The following is a 23,386-nucleotide window of genomic DNA, read 5'->3' as shown; positions in this document are numbered from 1 at the left end:
CGGTGCTTAGCATCACCTGTGAGGTAATGCCAGAAATGTGTGAGCTGAACTTAATCAAGCTCTTAGGTCTAACTTTCAGTGCATAACAAATACAGGCTGTAAAGCGTCCAGCTAATGCACACCAGGAGGAAACAGCCAGACAAATCCAGAAGGTGGAAACGTGGAGGCAACAACTCACCCATTCCTTCCAGCAAGCCAGCAATGTGTGGTGGGCTGGGGAGCCACTGGGGCAGACACATTCTAAGTTGAAATATACGTTACCACCAACCAAGGGCAATTCCTGGGCCTTGGCTAAATCCTTACCTATACAAACCAGCTATACCAGTCATTTTAGAGTAATTGGGGAAGTTATTACATGAGATTAGAAAATTGTATTCAGTTTTTAAGTGTGAAAATGTTCTTTTTCTTTTTTAAAAAAGCTTTTATTTTAGGTTCAGGGGCACATGTGCAGGTTTGTTATATAGATAAGCTTATGTCATGGGGGTTTGCTGAACAGATTCTTCTTAATTATACAGGAAAACGTCTAGAGCTTGTGGTCTCTCTTCTTTAGCGTTGCTCACTGAGATTTTTTAAAAAGATGCATCCTGAATGATTTCGAGGCATGATGTTTTGGTACCTGTATGCAATTGAAATAATTTTTAAAATAGATATGGAGTAAATATGAAAACTAACAATTTTCAAAATTTTAATGAGGAGCATATGAAAATTATACTCTAGTATGCTGTTACTTTTCTTTTCTTTTTTTATTTTTTATTTTTTATTTTTTGAGACAGTCTTGCTCTGTCGCCCAGGCTGGACTGCTGTGGCACGATCTCAGTTCATTGCAACCTCTGCCTCCCAGGTTCAAGTGATTTTCCTGTCTCAGCCTCCTGAGTAGCTGGGATTATGGGGCACCCACCACCATGCCCAGCTAATTTTTGTATTTTTAGTAGAGATAGGGTTTCACCATGTTGGCCAGGCTGGTCTGGAACTCCTGACCTCAAGTGATCCACCCGCCTCAGCCTCCCAAAATGCTGGGATTACAGGCATGAGCCACCGCGCCTGGCCGCTGTTAATTTTCTAATCTTTAAAAATAATAATAGTTTTTTAAAAAGCTGCTCACAAAGATTTTATCGATGATGTGTGCATTTTTTTTTTCCTCTGGTAGGACATAATTCTCCCTGAGAAGGGGAAAGACAGTAAGAATTTTGTGAGTTGCATAATAGTCCATTGATTACCCTTTGTCCCCCAGTGGAGGGCGCTAAACCCCTGAAGAAGCAGGCCCCTGTGTGGGCGTGTTATGATGGTAGAACAAGGAGAGGGGACCCTCCAGTACTCAGTGTCTTTAGTGGGTGGGGTGGGGGCTTCAAGGCAGTAGCCTCAGATACCTGCGGGGCCCATGCAGGGAACCCTAATTGGGGTGCAGGGTGGGGGAGCAACAAAATGCAAAATAGCTCTTAGTACCTTACCTAAATATTGGTTGCTAGATTTTTTCATTGACTGGAAGCTTTCATTTGGCTCTGGATAGAAGTGTGGGCAGTCACACAAGTCAAGGTAAGAGGGGTGGAAACTGGTTTTTGCTGGTGCTTCCTAACATTTGTCAACTGTGGCTTTCAGGCTACCAATGGGTGGAGAGTTTTGTGCGAGAAAATGGACCAGATTTGCATCCTGGTGTTCTCCAAATGATGTTAAATGCAGAAACATTCAATGCAATGAGTTTGTTCAATTCCATCCAACTAAAAATTGTGTTTGTGCTATTAGTGCCTACCCTCTGATCAGTCTTGTACTAGGTAGGAAACATGGTGCTTACCCTTTACTAAGGAGTTGTGTTACACGAAACAGAAAACACTATGACTGAATCAAAAAGAAGCATCACTCTGCTTGGGTAGTCAGGGAAGAATCTTGATTTCCCCTGGAATCTGGTACTTACCTCGCGGTGAATACACAATAACAGCCAGAGTTTTAAAATAGACAAGAAGGACAGAAATCAGAGAGAAACACACAGACACATCAGACCCCTTATCATAAGGTACAAACAGTAGAGCAGAAGGGAGACCACAAACTTCCATTCTTTATGGGATGAGCGAGAAAGGGGATGGAGGCTTTGGCAATGTTGAGTGGGTTTTCCACAGGAACAGCCAGCCCCAACTGATGTGTAGTGATTTCCTAGGAAGTTTGCAAACCTCATCCCACCAAGAGGAAATGGGTCGGGAGTTCTCCATCATCTGGAGGTCACAGAGCAGACAGACCATGGCCCAGGACAAGATCTAGAAGTTGTTATTTTATTCAAAGTCAGAAAACCTTCCAGGGTCTGGGGATCAGTGTCTGGATAGAAGAGAAAATACAAGAGAAAGCAAGAGGTTAATGTGGGCTGAAGGCTTAGAATGAGCAGTTTTAGGATAAAGGATAGTTAGGAAAGGATGGGGGATGGAGGGGAGGGTGCATGTGAGGCAGGACAAACCAAAGAGAAAGACCTGAATGTATCTGCTATGTCTGTGGGACATAGGGAGGTTCTGTTCATTCTGAATGGGGACTTCAAGCTCAAGCCTAAAAATGCATCCTTTCAAATGGGTACAGAAAGAAGGGCTTTGACAAGTACCATGGGCTGTGCTTGATTGAAAGGACAGACACATTCAGTTGTTGTTATTTGTGATTATTGTCAGCTCCATCATTGATGGCACTGTGCATTTTTTGAAGTAGGTCTCTCCCATCAAACTGCCAGGATTCCAGTGATCAGAGAGCAGGTGTTCAGTAGCACAAGCTGGATTGGGTGGTGCCCACTCCCGGCTCGACCACTTAGCTCTGTGGTGCCTTGGTATCCTCATCTGTAATGTGGGGATAATAATAGTGTCTGTCTCATAAGAATGTTTTGAGAAACAAATGAGAAAACCCAAGTCAAGCTCTTCTAGAAGTGCATGGCAGATAGTAAACAGTCAATCAACATTATCAGTCCTATCACCGGTGTGGGTACTGTTGAGATACCTGTGAGAGTAAATCATGATTTATGCCAATGGTTAATGGAAAATGTTTATTTTAGTTATTTTCTTATCTGGGTAGTGCCACATGGGATAATAAAAATGAAAACAGGCAGGGTTTCGTGTGTGTGTGTGTGTGTGTGTGTGTGTGTGTGTGTGTGTGTGTGTGTGGCTTTGTTTGCAAGCATGATTTAGTTGAAATTAGATGTCTCTTCTGATCTATAATCTCTTTGTCTTCAGACTGGAACCTGAAATCCCATCTGAATATGGCTGAAGAAAATCTGCACACAGTGTCTTGATGGGAGGATATGACTAACTCTTAGATTGGAATTGTGTTGGTGCGTAGGCAGGTTCTATTATTAGGGGTAATGTTACCACATTATTAAAATATTTTTAGGCATAAGGCAGGATTCTTTCCTTCACAGATAAATGGTGAAACACACATATTCCTAATTTTTAAATTTTGATCAAAATTTTATTAAGGCCAAAATGGGCAGAGACTGGGTAACAGAAGCGACATTTTCCAATTTGCCCTCCTTTACTCCCCCAGATTCTCCTTGCATGTTGGCTGGAGTGGATCATGAAGGGTAGGAAGCTGAGAAAGGTGGAATAATTGGAATGTCCTGCAACTCTGAAGCCAAACAAACTTAGGTTTTGGATGACGTGGACAGTGGATATCATATCACCTGTTATGGTGAAACCATCACCGATACTTACTTTACACTTCCCATCACACACCCCAGTGACTTTCTGTGAAAGAGAGATCAGATATCTACTGTATTTAGATCAACTATTACATTATCAACAGTGGAGGAATAAGGAAATCTAGGATGCTGTTTAGTAGCAAGGAATGCATCAACAATAGATAAAAGGTGGCCAGGCATGGTGGCTCACACCTTTAATCCCAGTATTTTGGGAGGCTGAGGCGGGTGGATCATTTGAGGCCAGAAGTTCGAGACCAGCCTGGCCAACATGGTGAAACCCCGTCTCTACTAAAAATACAAATATTAGCCAGGTGTGGTGGCGCATGCCTGTAACCCCAGCTCCTTAGGAGGCTGAGGCAGGAGACTTGCTTGAATCCAGGAGGCAGAGGTTGCAGTGAGCTGAGATTATGCTGCTGCACTCCTGCCTGGGCAACAGAGTGAAACTCCATCTCAAAAAAAGAAAAAAAAAAGGAATCCCTCAGTAGGTACTAAATAAAACAGGGAAAAAAACATAACTAAACATAACTACGAACTTTCTTTTCTTTCTTTCTTTTTTTTGTGATAAGAACACTTAACATGAGATCTACCCTCTCCATAAATGTTTAAGTCTTGTTAACTGAAAGCACAGTAGGATACAGCAAATGTCTAGAACTTATTTCATTTTGCACAACTGAAACTTTGTACCCATGGAACGCCTTCCATTTCCCCTTCTCCCAAGCCCCTGGCAAGCACCTCTCTCTACTCTCTGTACAAGTCTGCCTGCTTTAGGAAGTGGAACCATGTAGGGTTTATCCTTCTGTGACTGGTTCATTTCACTTACCATAACATCCTGTAGGTTCAGTCATGTTTTTGCATATGGCAGGATTTTCTGCTGTGTTAAGGCTAAATAATATTTGATGGTATATATGTGCCACATTTTCTTTATCCATTCATCTGTCAATGAGCATTTAGATGGTTTCCACATTTGGGCTATTATGAATAATGCTGCAATGAACATGGAAGTGCAGATAGTTCTTTGAGGTCCTGATTTTAATTATTTTGGATACGTACCTGGAAATGAGATTGTTGGATTATATGGTGGTTCTATTTTTAGTGTTTTCAGGAAGCCTCATACTCTATTCCAAAGTGGCTACACCATTTTGCATTCCCCCCAACAATGTACAAGGATTCTGATTTCTACACATCCTTGTCAACATTTGTTTTCCTACATATATATGTATACACACACACACATACACACAACACACACACCTACATACATATAGATATATAATAGCAACCCTAATAGGTGTGAGGTGATACCTCTTTGTGGTTTTGATTTCATTTCCCTGATGGTTAATGATGTTGAACATCTTTTTATGTGCCTGATGGCCATTTGCATGTTTTCTTTGAAGAAATGCCTTTTCAAGATTTTTGCTTTTGTTTCTTGTGCTTTTGGTGTCATATCCAAGAAGTCATTGCCTGGGCCAATGTCATGAAGCATTTCCCCCATGCCTTCTTTTGGGAGTTTTACAATGTCAGGTGTTATGTTTAAGTCTTTAATACATTTTGAGTTGTTTTTTATGTACAGCATAAGGTAAGAGTTCAGTTCTCTTGTATGGATATCCAGTTTTCCCAGCACCATTTTTGGAAGAGACTGTTATTTTCCCATCGTGTATTATTGGCACTAACTATAATGGTGAAAAGTTAAACGCTTTCCTTTAAGATCAGGAACAAGACAAGGATGCCCACACTCACTGCTTCTATTCAGCATAGTAGTGGAAGTCCTTGCCAGGGCAATTAGGCAAGAGAAAGAAACTAAAGGCATCTAAATGAGAAAAAGATAAAATTATCTCTGTTTGCGGATGACATGATCTTATGTGTAGAGAACCCAAACTTTCTTATCTTCACAGAATATTTTGCAAGAGTTGAGCTCCTAGAAAACGAGCTTAGATCATTTCTTCCCTCTGGCCAGTAACAAGATGCTCCTACACTGAGCTTCATTTAGCACAGCCCTGGACACACCACCAGGCACTCAGCAAACATCAGACAATTTCCAGTTCAATGGAAAATTCTCAGTTATCCATGGCAGAATCATGGCCCTGTCATGCACTGGCTGAGTTTCCTTGAGGAAGCTGCTTAAGCTTTCTGACTCTTGGTTTTGTTATCTGCAAAAGGGGAATAGCAGTGTCTATACCACAGGGATAATATGAAGGCTAAATGAGATCCTGTAAAGCAATCTTTCCAAGTCCTGAGCTTGACACAATAATAAAAACTAACCTTTATTTAATTATTGAGGTAGAGGAAGGAGGATAAAGAACAGGACCAAAGAACAGAAGTTATTTCCCAGTGAACTTAAACAATTCATGAGTTTTCTCATCTCAAGCAGGAGGGCCTTAACTGCATTGTCTCATGCCTTTAACCAGTGAGAGTCAGAGAGAGCTAAGGCACATCCAACTCCATTGCTCAACTCCCAGGCGCCCAGCAGCAGGTATAGAGCGTTGGGAGCTGCACTCTCCATACTGATGTTATAATTAATCTTCCACCTCAGTCAACCAATCATAGAGTTCCACTTTTGGAAGTGTTCCAACCTGCACCCAGGAGGCTTCTGCAGTCTTTTTTGCTGCCAGAATGTCCGCCCTGATTTACACCTGACTTCGGCAACATCTGAGCATTCATATCTGTGCTACATGCTGGCTGTAGCCATGGGTCTCATTCTGAAACATCCTTGCCTTCAAATACAGGCATGAGGCAGCAGTGGAGGAAGGAGAGGTAAGAAACTATTCATCGGCCGAGGCTCTGTGCTGCTGCCTCATGGGCATGCTGACGGCAAGAGTTATGAGGTGTAAACCTGGGTTCACATCTTGTTTTCTTCTCCAGGTGAGGGTACTTCATAGAGCTCAGAAGAAACTCAAGGACCAGCTCTCTCGGGCTGCCCCTGTAATATGGCCCACTGAGGGCAGGTTCCTGGCTGCCCTTGGAACAGTGCTGCGGTCATCAGATGGTGTGAAAGACAAATGCCTTTGTGCCCTCAAAGGCAACCAGTATATATGGGAGGTGCTGTCCCCCCTTCTGCCACTCATCAGCTCATGGTAAACAGAGGCCACTTAGGCACCACTCAAGGCATTGACCAGTCTGAGTCCTAATTATAGGGTCCTACTTACAGCCATTATGAACCTCAAAGCCAAACAACGATGAATTTTGTCAAAGGACTCCTCCTGGCTTTAGTTGAACAGAATCATCAGACTAGGAAGCCATTAGTGACCTTCATGAGTTTCCAGATCTTCATTCTCATGGCTCTTATCAGAGATTTGGTCTGAGGTGATAGTGTTATAGGGCCCTGATGCAAAAAGCCCAGTGCAGATTGGCTCACCTGCTGCTGCATCTTGATTGTCCATGGGTGGGGTCTACTCCTGAGGTCTTGGGATTGAAAAAGTTCACACGGACTGTAAATCCTGCCATTGCTACCGATGACACTTGTACTTGTTGCGGTGTGTCCATTGTAGTGGGAAGAGCTCTGCTCTTAGAGTGTTATACAGCCTATAGGGTTTGGATTCTTCACATTTGGTTGGTTGACTTTAAGTCTCAGCACTTTCAATTGTAAGGTGGGGACAGTACAAACTTACAGAAGTTATTGTGAATACACAACCATCCAAGTAATTACACCTGCAGAGCTGACTAGTTTACTTTCTTGCTTGCTGTCTGGTAAAACTCTTGCCAATCATAGACAAACGATCAATGCATAAGGTAACCTCATTTGAGAGTTCAAGTTCTGAACAGAAGAAAAGGATCTCATTCCTGTTATGAACAGCTTAGTTATAAAGTCAAATGTAAAATCAAATATGTGTTTCTGTGGCAAATGGTTAAATTCTTACCTTTTACAAAACATTCAATAGTCACAAGGTCTTTACACACTCACTGCTTATCCATCATATTTATATATGGTGTGCCTGTTAGGTAAGACATACACACTTTGGTTAGTTACTTGAATAGATCATAAAATTAAGTCTAGGACTATGTTTTCTGCTTTATTTAAATTTTCTCATCCAAGGAAAAATTTCATAAAGAGTGGTTGAATGAATGAATGAATGAATGGACATTTACTGTCTTGAATAAAACCTTTTTATATAATTTAGCTTGTTTTGCAAAAGAATAAAACAGTAGCTTCAAACTCTTTATTTTTCATTGATCTTTAGAAATCAGGGTCCCTCTTTTGAATACACCCCTTGCTCAAGGAAAGGAACCATTTATGTTCTGGCCTTGATTACTGCACAATGGCTTTTACTACATTTGATTTGCAGCAGTTCATTTGTGATTAAATTTTCTAATTCTCCCAGAAAGTCATTGAACAAGCAAACAGTTTATTTTCCCCAATAAAACAAAGCCTAAAGTATTTGGTCTTTAATAAATGTTCAAAAATTATTTTCTCAGTGTGTGTTCGAGATATAAATATCCCTTCATCTCAACCCTCTTTTGAATATTTGACCAATCTACCTTTATAGAGTAGTTGTTTCTCCTTATGTCATTTCTGATCTATCTTTCTTGAATTTGTCTTTGCTTAGTTTTTAATCAAGCCAAATGTTTGTTTAATCAGATACCTCAATTAGTCAAGACCTGTCTCTTTTATCAGAAGGTGAATTTAGAGAACAATTCTAAAACATAGGGTAATACAAATTTTTTAAAAGAAAACCAAATTCTAAGCTCAGCTTGGTCCCAGGGCAAATTCACTCCTCATTCTTAATTCTTCTTCTCCATTTCTGGTCACGGGAGGGGCACCCCCAAAACGCTGACCCTAGGACTCCCCAAGATCCTCCAGCATCCAAAAGGCCTCTCTTCTCCAGTCTTTACTTTCTATGGGAACAGGTTGAAACCCCTGGGAATGAATACATTCTCAACTAAAAATACAAATTAAAAGAACTTCTTGCTTAGACTATCAGAAACTTGATCTAGTGCACATATTTCCCAAGCATTTCATTTACTAGATCTGATTAAGACACTCTGTTATTGTATCATTTAAATTTTTAAATTTTATTATTTAAATTTTAAATACAAGTTTTAAAGGATGGTTACAAATTAGTAACTCAAAATAATTGAGTGGAAAGATCAAGGTACAAGACACTCTGCCTTTACCTTCAAAGTCTGAGCAAATATGATTTTATATCTTTTTAATCAGAGATTATTTTAAAGACCAAGTTACTGCAGTCCTGTCTTGTTCTTCTCCTATTTTATATTGATGTGCTCAGTACCTTGGTGTCTTTGTCTGTCTTTTAGGGGGAAGGGAATACACGTTTTGGACTAGAGTAGCACAGATGCCATTCTTAACTCACTGTAGGTTTCCTTAAAGAATGTTTAGTCCTGACAATGCGATGCAGATTTCTTTCTCTCCCCACTCTATCTTTTGCAGAGCTTTATCCCTTTTTCATTGTTCAGCATAACTGGGAACCTGCCAGCTCGCCACAATGAAACATAATGATTTTTGCAAAGTGTGTGTCAAATGTCCTGAGCTTAGAAGGATTCATCGTAGAGACTGCTGCTTAATGAGTGTAAATTAACTGATCATTTGCTAAATCTGATGTGCCCAGTGGTGTGGACGGGAGAATGCTGGATAGGATGTAGGAGATGCAGGTGAGCAGACGGGTAGCAGAGACACATACCGTGTTTCTGAGCGAGGACTGTAGCATGGCCAGAAGGCTGTTCTGATGTAGAGAGGGATTTTCTGCTCACGGTAGGACCCAGTACCATGAGACTGAGGACTGAAACACAAGGTTAACACAGATCTCCCGAACAGTCCGCTTTAGGGCTGGAGCCTGCTGGGATCAGTCCTCTTGAGAAGAACAACAATCTGGTTGAGATTGAACTTGCCAAAGACAATGAGACTAAACAAGAGACGCCTGCTGGTAAACATCAGGGCTGTTGTGTGGAAGCTGAGAGAGGAAGAAGACACAAAAGCTGTGCATGATGATAAGGCTAGTGGGTCTAGTGTTACCAGCACCGCAGATGTACAGCTCCTCCTAGAGGCAGGGCACATTCAGAATAAGCAACAGGGAGCTGCATGTCATGTAGTCAAGCAACTGTATATTTCTTCTTCATTCATTTCTGGGACATACATATGAAATATCTTCAGCTTCATATCTGAGATGGCAGGAACATGACAACATATTAGCTTTTAGGTAGACACCCGTAGGTCTTAGGATGTGGTGGAAAATTGGGTGTCATTTTTTCCAGATAATCACTGGCATTTTTATAAAACATGAAGCCCTTCCTAAAGTCTGTGCTTCCCAGATAATAGTGAGGAGAAATAGGCTTGTGGAGACCATAAGGGTTTATTTTGGAGTGGATCTTGTAAATTTGACAGTTTAATAGTCACGTGGACGCACAGTGTTGTTTGCAGGAGGGGCCATGAACCCCTGCCCTGAATGAAAGGGAAATACTTACGTCCATGGTAACCAGGGCCAGTGGCAGCCAGGAAGCCAAGACCTGGCCTCCGCTGCCACTGCTCATACAAACCAACTAAACATGTGTACGTCACGTATGGGATATAGGAGAAGCACATCTGAAGGGCTATGGCAGAAGTGGAAAGAAGGCAAAACTCTTCCACACAGGCAACCCGTGCTTTCCAGACAAATCTCACAACATCAAACTGCAAGTATTCATGCCACCCCCTACCCCTGCCAACTAGAACTGGCTGTCTGTGTCAGGTCGTCATCTTATCTTAGAACACATCCATTGATACATACACTGTTTCTTCTTCCCTATTACCTCTGATACTGCTTCTCTAAAATAAAAGCTGACCGACTGGTTGGAATAATAATACATATACCACCTGGCATTTTACAGTTTTACATCATCTCAGGTGATACAACCAGGCTATGATGCAGTCATGTCACCATACTCTTTACCAGATGAGATGCAAACTCAGAAATATTAGGAAATGTAGCTGTGATGGATTGGGCTATAATCAACTTGTGATGTGGGAGTTTCTCAGAATCTCTTTCCCTATATACATATGGTTCCGAGCTAGAGCTGGCCACAGTGAAGCCATGAGACCTGGGAGGTGAATGAAGGAGGGGCCATTATGCTCTGGAGGTTTTCATCGTGTAACTGAACACAGGTCCAGATGCTCACCGCCTGCAGAATCCAGTTAACAAGAATGAGTTTTGGTAGAAAGAAAGTGACTTTATTCACTAAAACTAATAAAGAACAAGTGGCCGGGTTCCCATCCAAAGCAACCACTTCAATTTGGCAGAGAAGAAGACAGGGGTTTAAAAAAGGAACACTTGATGTGAAAAGCTTGCAAGAATTGTGCTGAGTACAACGTCTGTGTACCTTGTTCTGGTGGCTATCTTGGGTCCCAGTTTACCTGGATCTCGGGCTGGTGTCATCTCAACAATGGTGAGGCTGTTGACTCGCCACTTTGAAGTCATCTCTGGAACTTTGCAGATGGGTCTCCAGACTTGGTTCATCTGTCTCAAGATTACCCCCAAGAGCTTCTAAAAAGGGACATAATTAGATGCTAGCATACAGGTAGATGAATGTGAAGGGAGTATAGATGGTGAGAAAGGGAGGGATGTGGAGTTCATTTTAAGACAAAGAGGGAAAGGCTTCTGCAATTTGCTTCAAGGTTATATCTTGAAACGCACGAGAAATAAGTAAAAAGTTTAAAATGCATTTTGCAGTTAAACTGCCCAGTTACAATTGGTCAGAAGTGGTGAGAGACACAGTGGAGCTGACACAGGGTGCAAGTTTGTCTTCACTCTTCCTTACCCCTGTCTTTATTTCCCGATTTCCAGCCCTGCTGACTTGCAGTGAGTCCAGGGCCACCATGTGATGCTGCACCCCACTCGACAGACCTTTACTTCCATAGCACCTCACACCATTCCTGTAAAAGGTTGTTACTGTATAATATTCCAAATATTGAGAGTTTCACTCTCAAGTTTGAACTCTGACTGACACATTACCTGTGGTCTCCAGGTGGGAGGTGATGTGTTTTTTACACTTTATAATTTTTTTTATTTTTATCACTCACTATACTTGACTGTGTTATGATTTCTATATTCATCATTCTTCCTGCATCATTTTCTCTCTCTCTTTTTTTTTTTTTTTTTTTCTGAGACAGAGTCTCGCTCTGTCGCCCAGGCTGGAGTGCAGTGGTGCGATCTCAGCTCACTGCAAGCTCCCCCTCATGGGTTCACGCCATTCTCCCGCCTCAGCCTCCTGAGTAGCTGGGAATACAGGTGTCCGCCACCATGCCCAGCTAATTTTTTGTATTTTTAGTAGAGACGGGGTTTCACCATGTTAGCCAGGATGGTCTTGATCTCCTGACCTCGTGATCCGCCCGCCTCAGCCTCCAAAAGTGCTGGGATTACAGGCTTGAGCCACCGTGCCCGGCCATCTATGTTCATTTTCAAAGGGGTCTTCCTTAATGATAGTGCCCTTGAACCAAAAATTAAAGAGTTGATTAAAGTAGTAGAAAATGGTCATCTATACAAGTTTCATGATTTATAAGAACTATGGAAATTGCTCCTTAGAAAATAGCTTTCTAAACATGAAAATACACTTGATTAGAAACAGTACACATGAGGAACTCTGGTTTCATGCAAAGTTGAAGGAAATTCTTGTGAAATTAAAAATGCACCCAGAACAGTTGATGAAGTCTAGTCCAACGAAAGGGTTTTCAACTCTGTTTGATTTCCATCTTGTCAAAGAATCAACTTTTGGTTTTGGTGAATGAAATGGTTTGGCTGTTTCCCCACCCAGATCTCACTTTGAATTGTAATAATCCCCACAGGTCAAGGGCAGGACCAGGTGGAGACAATTGAATCCTGGGGCTGGTTTCCCCCATGCTGTTCTTGTGACAATGAGTTCTCAGGAGATCTGATGGTTTTCTAAGGGGCTCTCCCCTTTGCTCGACTCTCATTCCCTCTCCTGCTGCTCTGTGAAGGGGCGCCTTCCTCCATAACTGTAAGTTTCCTGAGTCCCTCCCAGCCATGTGGAACTGTGAGTCTGTTAAACCCGTTTTCTTTATAAATTAACCAGTCTCAGGTATTTCTTCATAGCAGCATGAGAACGGACTAATCCGGTAATATTCTCCACTGTTTTTCTGTTCTCTATGTTATTTAGTTCTGCTCTATTATTTATTGTTTCCTTCCCTCTGCTTGCTTTGGGTTTAGCTTGCTCTTCTTTTGCTAGTTTCGTAAGGCAGAGTGTAGTTTGGGGATTCGAGATCTTTCTTCTTTCTTAATATAAATGTTTACGGCTATAATTTTCCTTCCAATTACTCTTTTTATTGCATTCCCTAAGTTCTGCTATGTTGTGTGGTATTTTTGTTTTTACTCAGCTCAAAGTATTTTTGTGTTTCCCTTGTGGTTTCCTCCTTAATACTTTGGTAATTTATCAGGGTGTTTAATTTCCAAATATTCTTGTGTATTTTCCAGTTTTCCATCTGTTATTGATTTCTAAATTCATTCTGTTGTGATCAGAAAAGACACTTTGTGTGAGTTGATTTCAACCTTTTAAAAATTATGAAGACTTGTTTTGTGACCTCACATACAGTCTATTTTAGAGAATGTTTCAGGTGCATTGGGGGGACATGTGTATTCTGCTGGGCTTGGCGGAGTCTAATAATCTGGGATTTTTTTTTTTTTTTTTGAGACAGAGTCTTGCTCTGTCGCCCAGGCTGGAGTACAGTGGCACGATCTTGGCTCACTGCAACCTTCACCTCCTGGGTTCAAGCAATTCTGCCTTAGCCTCCCAAGTAGCTGGGATTACCGACGTGTGCCACCATGCCTGGCTGATTTTTGTAATTTTAATAGAGACAGGGTTTCACTGTGTTGCCCAGTCTGGTCTTGAACTCCTGGCCTCAAGCTATCCACCTGCCTCAGTCTGTCAAAGTGATTACAGGCGTGAGCCGCTGTGCCGGCCCATTGTTCTTTATTATTAAGTTTAATCTTGTTAGTTTTGATTCATCATTATAGCTGAAGTGTTTTATTTTCTAGTTTAAGTCATTTATAAACTCTGTATTTAAAATATTTTATTTTGAAATAATTATAGATTAATAGGAAGTTGCAAAGATAGTTTAGAGAGATCCTGTGTACACTTTTCCTATTTTGCCCCCAAAGGTTACATCTTACAAATTGTAGTGCAATATTATAACCAGAAGTGAGACCCTGTCTCTAAAAAATAAAAACAAAAACAGACCAGCCCCAGGAAACGGATGTTGGTACAATGTGTGTGTATAGTTCTATGTCATTGTAATTCTACCTGTAGATTCCTTGAACTACCACTGTAATAAAGTTACAGAATTATTTTCTCACTACCAAGATCTCTCTGGTGCTATTCCTATATAATTACACTTACTCCTCTCCCTCCACTGTTCTTAACCACTACTCTGTTTTCATCTCTATAATTTTATCATCTGCATAATATATGTTCTTCAATAGATTAATATTTAAACTGACGGTGGTACATCATACACTAAATACTACTCAGCAGTAATGCTACTACTCATAAGTATGTGCCTTTTTTTGAGACAGAATCTCGCTTTGTTGCCCAGGCTGGAGTGCAGTGGTGTGATCTCAGCTTACTGTGACCTCTGCCTTCTGGGTTCAAGCGATTCTCCTGCCTCAGCCTCTTGAATAGCTGGGATAACAGGTGCCCACCACCATGCCTGGCTAATTTTTGTATTTTTAGTAGAGATGGGTTTTCACCATGTTGGCCAAGCTGGTCTCAAACTCCTCAAGTGATCCACCTGCCTCGGCCTTCCAAAGTGCTGGGATTACAGGTGTGAGCCACTGTGCCTGGCCCCCCATTTCTAATATAATTGTCTTAAATCTTTCCTTGATATACATTGAATCTCATGAGATTCACATCAGTTATAATTTTTGCTTCAACTGCCAGACATAATTTAGAAAACGCAAGAGGAAAAGGAAAATAATTATGATCCATATTTTTGATCTTTCCATTGTTCTTTCTTTTTTCTTGATGTACCCAAATTCCTTCTTTTGTCATTTCTTTTCTCTTTAGAGAACTTCCTTTAGCCATTCTTTTTAATATTTATTTATTTTTTCTTAATTAAAGAAACATAGGCAGGGCACGGTGGCTTATGCCTGTAATCCCAGCACTTTGGGAGGCAGAGGCAGGCGGGTCATGAGGTCAAGAGATTGAGACCATCCTGGCCAACATGGTGAAACCCTGTCTCTACTAAAAATACAAAAATTAGCTGGGTGTGGTGGCGTGCACCTGTAGTCCCAGCTATTTCGGGAGGCTGAGGCAGGAGAATCGCCTGAACCCAGGAGGTGGAGGTTGCAGTGAGCTGAGATCGCGCCACTGCACTCCAGCCTGGGTGACAGAGAGATACTCCATCTCAAAAACAAACCAAAAAAACAAAAACAAAAACAACAACAACAAAAATAATGGACTGCCTGAACATCCCAAGCCATTCTTTTGAAGTAAGTGTGCTGTTGACAAATTGTGTTAGTTTTATTTCAACGGAAAGTCTTGATTTGCTCTATTCTCAGGGGATATTTTTGCTGAACATAGAATTCTGGATGGACAGTTCTTTCAGCACAAAAATATTGTGGTACCTTTTTTTTCGGTGTGTGTGTGTCAAGATTTCTGATGAGAAATGTCCTTGGAAGCTGAATTTTTTTTTTTTTTTGGTCTTTAGTTTTTAGAAGTTTGAGTATAATGTGTTTTGGAATGGATTTTTTTTGTTTTGTTTCGGGTTAACTTATTTGGGGTTTGTTCAGTATTGAATCTATTAGTTTATTTCTTTTTTTCTTCCCTTTTTTTTTTTCTTGCCAAATTTGGCAGTTTTAGCCATTGTTTCTTTGCATACCTTCTGGTCCTGCCTTCTTTCTCTTTTCCTTCTGGGAATTGTAATCCGCGAATGCTAAATCTTTTCTTATATATCCCAGATGTCCCTGAGGCTCTGGGCCCCGGTTTTTTTTTTTTTTTTTTTTTTTTTTTTTACTTCTTCCAGTCTATTTTCTCTCTTTTGTTTGGACTGGGTAATGTCTGTTATTCTGTCTTCAAGTTCAGTGTTTCTTTCCTCTGTCCTTTTCTTCTGTTGAGGCCATCTCTTAAGATTTTTATTTCAGTTATTATGATGTTTAATTCTAGAATTTCCATATGGTTTTGTCTTTATATCTTGTTTCTTTGCTGTGGCTTTGTATTTGCTTGCTGAGACTTCCTTTTATTTTCCATTTGTTTCAAGAGTCAAGAGTATTTGAGATTGCTCATTGAGGCATTTTGTGATGGCTCCTAAAATCCTTGTTTGATCATTATAATGTCTGTGTTATCTCGGTGGCATTGTCTGTTCATTGTCTTTTCTCTTTTCAGTTGAGATGTTACTGGTTTTTGCCACAGTGAGAGTTTTAAAGTGGAAACCTAGATACTTTGGGTATTATGTTATGAGGTTCTTATTTTAATTTTGTGTTTTAGCAAGTCTTTTCTGACACTACTCCAGCAGGGGAATGGGGATACCACTTCATTATTGCCAGTGTGGGGGTCAAAGTTGAGGTTCTCCTTTTGGCCTTTGTTGACACTCACTTGGGGAGGAGCTCCATGTTACTGCTGGGCCGGGGTGGAAGTGGGGACTGTGGTATGTTGTGCTGTACTAGAGATAGCTTGGGTGACATAGATTATTTAGACAGATTTCTCCATTGTGTTCATAAGAACTGTTTGGGCCACATCTTGTTCCATAGGTATAGACAAAATATTTGGAATATAAGCTCTATATACTTTTATTCTCTTGCATGGATACAGTTGCTTCCTGTATAGTTGTTAAAAGAAGTATACTTTGTGTGTGTGTGTGTGTGTGTGTGTATGTGTTTTAATTTATTTTTATTTTTATTCTTTTTGATTATTATTATTTTTTACACAGAGTCTTGCTCTGTTGCCAGGCTGGAGTGCAGTGGCGTGATCTCGGCTCACTGCAACCTCCACCTCCTGGGTTCAAGCAATTCTCCTGTCTCACTCAGCCTCCTGAGTAGCTGAGACTACAGGTGCGCACCACCATGCCCAGCTAATTTTTGTATTTTTAGTAGAGTTGTGGTTTCATCATGTTGGCCAGGATGGTCTCGATCTCTTGACCTTGTGATCTGCCCACCTCAGCCTCCCACAGTGTTGGGATTACAGGCGTGAGCCACTGCGCCCGGCTATCTTTACAATCTTTTATATTGACTTGACAGTTTAATTCTGGATTCACACACAATTAAGTTTGATCTTGCCTAGAGGATAGGATCTGTCACTTGTATTGGCACATTGGCAGTGGCCCTTTGGAATACCAAACTTGTACATCAGATGGTTCTGTGTGGTGTCAGTCAGTGTGCCATTGAATGGTGTGGTCAGAGATGGGTGTTATCTGTTTCTACAGATCACCTCAGTCGTCGTGGCCCACAAGACTTTTCTAGCCCATGTTCAGCCCAAGGTCTCCAATGTCCTCTTCACTTCTCATTTCAGCCCGTGTTTCCACTTCACTCGTGCTTTCTTCAGTTCTGCTGAAGTTCTGTCCTTTACTTGTGTGCCACTGTTTATAATTTGATATCTTTGAGACTTTAAATGTGGCAGTGAGTTGGAATGAGAAAAGGAGGTGGGGAAAGTGATTTCTGCCCTGTGTCTTTTTCTTTTCACCTTTTTATCCTGTTACCTCACAAGATGCCCTTCTGAGAAAAAGGCTTCAGTTTCACTCTTTTTTATTTTTTTTTTTGAGATGGAGTCTCACTTTGTCACCCAGGCTGGAGTGCAGTGGCATGATCTCAGCTCACTGCAACCCCTGCCACCTGAGTTCAAGCAATTCTCCTGCCTCAGCCTCCTGAGTAGCTGGGATTACAGGCATGGGCCACCACGCCCAGCTAATTTTTGTATTTTTTATTTTATTTTAAGAACAGATGGGGTTTCACCATGTTGGCCAGGGTGGTCTTGAATTCTTGACCTCAGGTGATCTGCCCACCTTGGCCTCCCACAGTGCTGGGATTACAGGCGTGAGCCACTGCTCCTGGCCTCAAATTCACTCTTATAGCTGTGTTGTTATTCTTCATTTGTAGTAAATTGGAGATTCCAGATAATCTACTTTTAGAAATAATTGTATATGTTTACTAATTTGTCTTGGAACAAATTTTAATATAAATTTCTAGCTAGCTTAATAGCTCTCTGTTTGAGAAAATTCTATAGCCTGACTTACCTTGAAAACTTTTCATTTGGAAATGAGGCATTAAAGGTAAATGATTTTGAGAGGTAACAGGTTAAATGCTTTAGCTCACAAACAAAAGATTAGCTTTTACTTTTATTATGTTTGTTTAGCTTCTTTTTAATAGCTGAAAAACCAGTATACCCAGTAGAAGAAGCAAAAGTCACCAGTAGCTCTACCATCCATGGTTAACCAGTATTAATCCTTTGTCTGGCCATCTTATTTTTCTGAATTTACATTAAACACACCCGTGCAACTCTGTCTGAAGTGGAGTCATACTGTGGATATTCTGAAAGGCAACTTAGTAGCTCTTGTTTTTTTTTTTTTTTTGGAGACGGTGTCTTGCTCTGTCACCCAGGCTGGCGTGCAGTGGCGCGATCTCAGCTCACTGCAACCTCCGCCTCCCAAGTTCAAGTGATTCTCCTGCCTCAGCCTCCCAAGTAGCTGGGATTATAGGTGCCCGCCCCCATGCCTGGCTAATTTTTGTATTTTTAAGTAGAGATGAGGTTTCACCATGTTGGTCAGGCTGGTCTTGAACTCCTGACCTCAGGTGATCTACCCGCCTCGACCTCCTAAAGTGCTGGGATTACAGGCGTGAGCCACCGCGCCCGGCCTTAGCAGCTCTTTCTAAGGATTTGTTATAATTTATTTACCTGATCTCTGATTTCAGGTCAGTTAACTTTCCTCCTTCAATTTGTTGCTATTATAATTAGTTCTACAAAGAGTGTTGTTGTGTATATACTTTTATTTACTCAATGATTATTTCTTTAGAATGAAATTCTAGAAGTGGAATTGCTGGATAAACATAATATTTTTCTCAGTTCTTCTCTGGAATGGTTGTGTCTGGGTACCTGTTCAGTTCCGCCAGTCACAAATTTGGTCTCCAATTTAGTATAGATAATATTGTTTATTGAGTACTATTCTATACCACAGTCTCTGCTAAACACTTTGTAAACGTTGTTCCATTTAATACTCACCACCCTGATAGGTAGTGGTATATGCATTTTGGAGGAGAGAGCACTGAGGGTTAATAATAACTTTCCTCAAGTCAGCTAACTAGTAAGTGCTCAAACCTAGGTTTTCATAACTTCAGAGTCTGTGTGCTCATTCATGAAGTAGCTGTGCAGAAAAATTAACTTGGCTGGACTGTTTGAAGAAATTAGTTCATATCAGAAACTTTTTTTTCTTTGTTTGTTTTGTTTGTGACTGGGTCTTGTTCTGTTACCCAGGCTGGAGTGTGGTGGCGTGATCATGGCTCACTGCAGCCTCAATTTCCCAATCCCCTTGTCTCAGGCTCCCAAGTAGTTGGGACTCCCGGCTAGTTTTTGTGTTTTTTTGTTTTTTTTTTTTTTTTGTAGAGACAGGTTTTCACCATGTTGCCCAGACTGGTCTCAAACTCCCAGACTTAAGCAATCTGCCTGTCTCGACCACCCAAAGTGCTGGGATTACAGGTGTGAGCCACTGTGCCTGGCCTAGAAACATTATTTACTCTCTCCTGAAATTCAGTCACAAGGATTTTTAAAAATTTTTTAATTAAAAACAGTTTTTAAAAATTTAAACTTTTTTGATATAGGGTCTCACTCTGTTGCTCAGGCTGGAGTGCAGTGGGGCTATCATAGCTCATTGCAGCCTCAACCTCCTGGGCTCAAGTGATCCTTCCAAGTAGCTAGGACTACAGGCATGTGTGCCATTGTGCCTGGCTAATTTTTTAGCTTTTTTAGAGATGGGGTCTTGCTATGTTGCCCAGGCTGTTCTGAAACTCCTGAGCTCAAGCTATCCTCCTGCCTTAGCCTCCTGAGTCTCTGGGATTACGTGCATGAGCCATGAGCCACCACAGCTGGCTCTGATTTTATTTTTTTAAATTGACAGATAACATTGTGTATTTTTATCGTGTATAATATGATGTTTTGAAGTATATATACATTGTAAATGGTTAAATCTAGCTAATTAACAAATGCATTACCTCATATAGTCATCATTTTTGTGGTGAGAGCACATAACACGTACTCTATATTTTTTAAGAATGCAATATATCGTCATTAACTGTTGTCACCTCGTTGTCTGCTAGATCTCTTGTAATTTATTTCTCCTATCTAACTGTAGTTACGTATTTTTTGACCAACATCTCCTTGTCCTTCCCATCCCCGAACAGCCTCAGCCCCCTGTAACCACCATTCTATAGCCTACCTCTATGAGATCAACTTTTTAAGATCCTGCATATGAATGAGACCATGTGATATTTGTCTTTCTGTGCCTGGCTTATTTTACTTAACATAATGCCCTCGAGGTTCATCCATGTTGTGGGCAGATGGCAGAATTTCCTTTTTTTTTTAAAATGGCTGAATAGTATTCCACTGTTTATAAAGCCACATTTTCTTTATCTGTTCATCCGTTAATGGACACGTAGGTTGATTCCAGATCTTGGTTATTGTGAATAGTGCTACAGTAAACATGGGAGTGCAGATAGCTCTTTAACATACTGATTTCATTTCCTTTGGATATATGCCCAATAGTGGGATTGTTGGATCGTATGGTAGTTCTATTTTTAATTGTTTGAGGAGCCTCTATACTGTTTTCCATAATGGCTCTACTGATTTGCATTCCCACCTATAGTGTATAAAGGTTCTCTTTTTGTCACATCATCACCAACACTTATTATCTTTTGCTTTTTTGATAATTGCCATTCTCAGTGGGGTGAGGTGATTGATATTGTGGGTTTGATTTGCATTTCCCCGATGATTAGTGATATTGAGCATTTTTTCATATACCTGTTGGCCATTTGTATGTCTTCTTTTGAGAAATGTCCATTCAGGTCTCTTGCTCATTTTTCACTTGGGTTATTTGTTTTTTTTTATTGCTGTTTGAGTTCTTCATATATTTCGATTATTAATCTTTTGTCAGGTAGATAGTTTGCAAATAGTTTCTCCCATTCTATAGATTGTCTCTTCACTCTGTTGATTGTTTTCTTTGCTGTGCAGAAGACTTTTAGTTTGATGTAATTCCAGTTATCTATTTTTGTTACCTGTGCTCTTGAGGTCTTGTCCAAAAAAATCCTTGCCCAGACCAATGTCATAAAGCATTTTACCATTTTCTTCTAATAGTTTCACAGTTTCAGGTCTTACATTGAAGTCTTTAATCCATTTTGAGTTAATTTTTGTATATGGTTGAGAGATAAGCATTCATTTTCATTCTTCTGCATGTGGATATCCAGTTTCCCCAGTAACATTTACACTTTGCCCGTTGTGTAAAATCAGTTGAGTGTAAATACATGGATTCATTTCTGGGATCTTTGTTCCACTGGTTTATATGTCTGTTTTTATACCAGTACCATGCTGTTTTGATTACTGTAGCTTTATAGTGTACTTTGAAGTCAGGTAGTGTGATCCCTCCAGCTTTCTTCTTTTTGCTTAAGATTCCCTTGACTGTTTGGGGTCTCTTGTGGTTCCATGTGAACTTAGGATTATTTTTTCTATTTCTGTGAAGGATGCCATTGGTATTTTGATAAGGACTGTACTGACTCTGTACATCACTTTGTGTAGTAAGTCACAAAGATTTTGATTCAGAGAAATTTTATCTAGCACTTACATTTGTATAGCTACAGAGTCGTACTTTCATCAGAAATACATTAAGGACAGTGAGAAGCCATTAGTATATTTATGGAATTAGGTTTATGTTAGAATTATTTAGGTATAGTTTGACCATTTTTCAAACCCACAATAAATATTTTAGTGGAGTAAAATGTTAATTTAACAAATATTTCTCTAATGTCTATTCTGATAGCCAGCAGCCTGCTTAGGTGCAAATCCTGTCTGTGTCTTAGAAGCTGTGTGACCTTGATAGATTGTTAAGCTTCCATTTCTGTGAAATGCAGATAATAGTACCTGTCTCATAAGCTATTGTGAGGATTTAATAAAATAGTGTGCAAAAGGAAACACTTAGCAGAGTGTTCAATAAATGTAAACTTTTATTATTATTATTATTAGTTATTGACATCTGAGCCTCCCACTGGAGAGACAGTAAAAGATGGATGTTATCTGACGTCAAGGAATCTACAGTTTGGTAGACTGATCTTAAACAATTGTAATTCATCCAGAAAAATGCCTTAATGCAGGAATAAAAGGGCCAGTGGAAGCATCAAACACGTGTGCAGAACTGGAGGTTGTCAAGGAAGCCTTCAAGTGAGGAGATGGTGTTGATGTCGAGACCTGATGGATGAAAATAGCTCATGGGAGAGCTCAAGAGTGTGAGCAGGAGTTAGAAATTTGAATGGAAAATGGAATCTTTGTGATGCCCTCCACATTTCATTAGCTGTTAAATTCTGGAGTGAAGTTTGATATGATTATTTACTGCTAAGTATATTCCCAAATATTTAAGGTTAAGATCTTATTAAAATAATGAATTATAAAGCCATTAATATTTGGAATTTTTATGTAATAGTTATTTGATTATGGTACTTTTTTTGGCTACAGATATTAACCAATAACATTCTAATTTATCCTTTTAATGGGATAAATTTTAATGGCTTTTTTTCTTCCTGTAACAAGACTAAAAGTACATTTTAAGGCTATGTGATGTAGAGTCTTATTATAGACATTATTTTTCAGTTTACTCTCCTTTTCTGTATTGTACAGAATTTTGTCCCCTTCTATATTGTATTTTAAATTTGGAACCTACTGATGTATAGGCATTTCACTTACTATCTTGAGGGATTTTTCCAGATAAAACTGAGAAATTTTGCAATGGACCTTCTGTCAGTATAAAAGTAGAGCAGCTCATTTCCTTTGTCCCATTCTGAAAATCATACCAGAATAGAATAGCCTGCTTCTGTATTATTTTATGTACTCATTGACATTGTCTTTTCTGTGAGCACCCTTCACCCCCCATGGAGCCCTAACAATGAAAATTTACTTGTGTGTATATAAGGATATTATCCCTTTTGATCATTTAAATAGATATGGATAGTGATAGAAATCTGTGTGTGTGTGTGTTTTTTTAAGGTATTGCCATCAGAGAGTCAGCAAAGGTAGTTGACCAAGCCCAAAGGAGAGTGTTGAGGGGAGTTGATGACCTTGACTTTTTCATAGGAGATGAAGCCATCGATAAACCTACATATGCTACAAAGGTAAATTTCCGACAGGTGTTTGCTTCTCTAAGTGTAGCGCAGTAGGATGAGTAATGCAAAATGGTCATCTAGAAGTTGTAATTGCGGGTTGTAGAATGTGTTTCTATTCTTATGTTTGAATTCTTATGTTTGAATAGAGGTGGTGGTGATGGTTGGTTTTGAATGGGGGTATTTTTGATTGGAGAATTAAGGGAATTAACAGATCCCTGGAATGCAGAATAGACTCAGGAAACACCAGGTCACACATGAAAGCAAGATCCCCTCCTCTGGAAAATTGTTGACAGGTTGACTAACCTGTCAGATGAGGGAAAATTGCAGATTGGTTAATTAAAAAGAAACACTAACGTTATTTAAGCAGACTTTTTTTTTTTTAAGCTCCAGATCCAATTGTATGATAATTAGCTGCAGTTTTCTATCGGTTCCTCATTGTATTTTTGGT

At 40.1% G+C, this 23,386-nt stretch overlaps 1 protein-coding gene and 1 long non-coding RNA gene across 12 annotated transcripts in view; one reads left to right on the top strand and one right to left on the bottom strand.

The window, feature by feature from the left end:
• ACTR3C (actin related protein 3C) overlaps nucleotides 1–23,386 on the top strand; it is a 340,014-nt gene that overhangs the window by 305,283 nt on the left and 11,345 nt on the right. Inside the window, exons 7-8 of one of the 10 annotated variants that reach the window (XR_010159052.1) lie at nucleotides 12,426–12,598; nucleotides 22,823–22,947. The exons of the other annotated variants lie outside the window; for them this stretch is intronic. The gene's annotated coding sequence lies outside the window, so the exon portion shown is untranslated. The remainder of the gene's footprint in view (nucleotides 1–12,425; nucleotides 12,599–22,822; nucleotides 22,948–23,386) is intronic. 10 annotated transcript variants of the gene reach the window in all.
• On the bottom strand, nucleotides 1,245–16,531 carry LOC112209816 (uncharacterized). 2 transcript variants are annotated; one of them, XR_010159055.1, is made up of 5 exons: nucleotides 9,292–16,531; nucleotides 7,513–7,587; nucleotides 4,479–4,708; nucleotides 2,579–2,804; nucleotides 1,245–2,304 (listed from the first exon to the last, which is right to left on the bottom strand). It is a non-coding gene; the product is annotated as an uncharacterized LOC112209816 (long non-coding RNA). The 2 variants fall into 2 exon arrangements; XR_008536305.2 differs by having other exon boundaries at nucleotides 1,245–2,804.

This window comes from Pan troglodytes, chromosome 6 (genome assembly GCF_028858775.2).
Source record: "Pan troglodytes isolate AG18354 chromosome 6, NHGRI_mPanTro3-v2.0_pri, whole genome shotgun sequence".
NCBI classification, from domain to species: domain Eukaryota; kingdom Metazoa; phylum Chordata; class Mammalia; order Primates; family Hominidae; genus Pan; species Pan troglodytes.
This window is presented reverse-complemented; position numbering and strand designations above follow the sequence as displayed.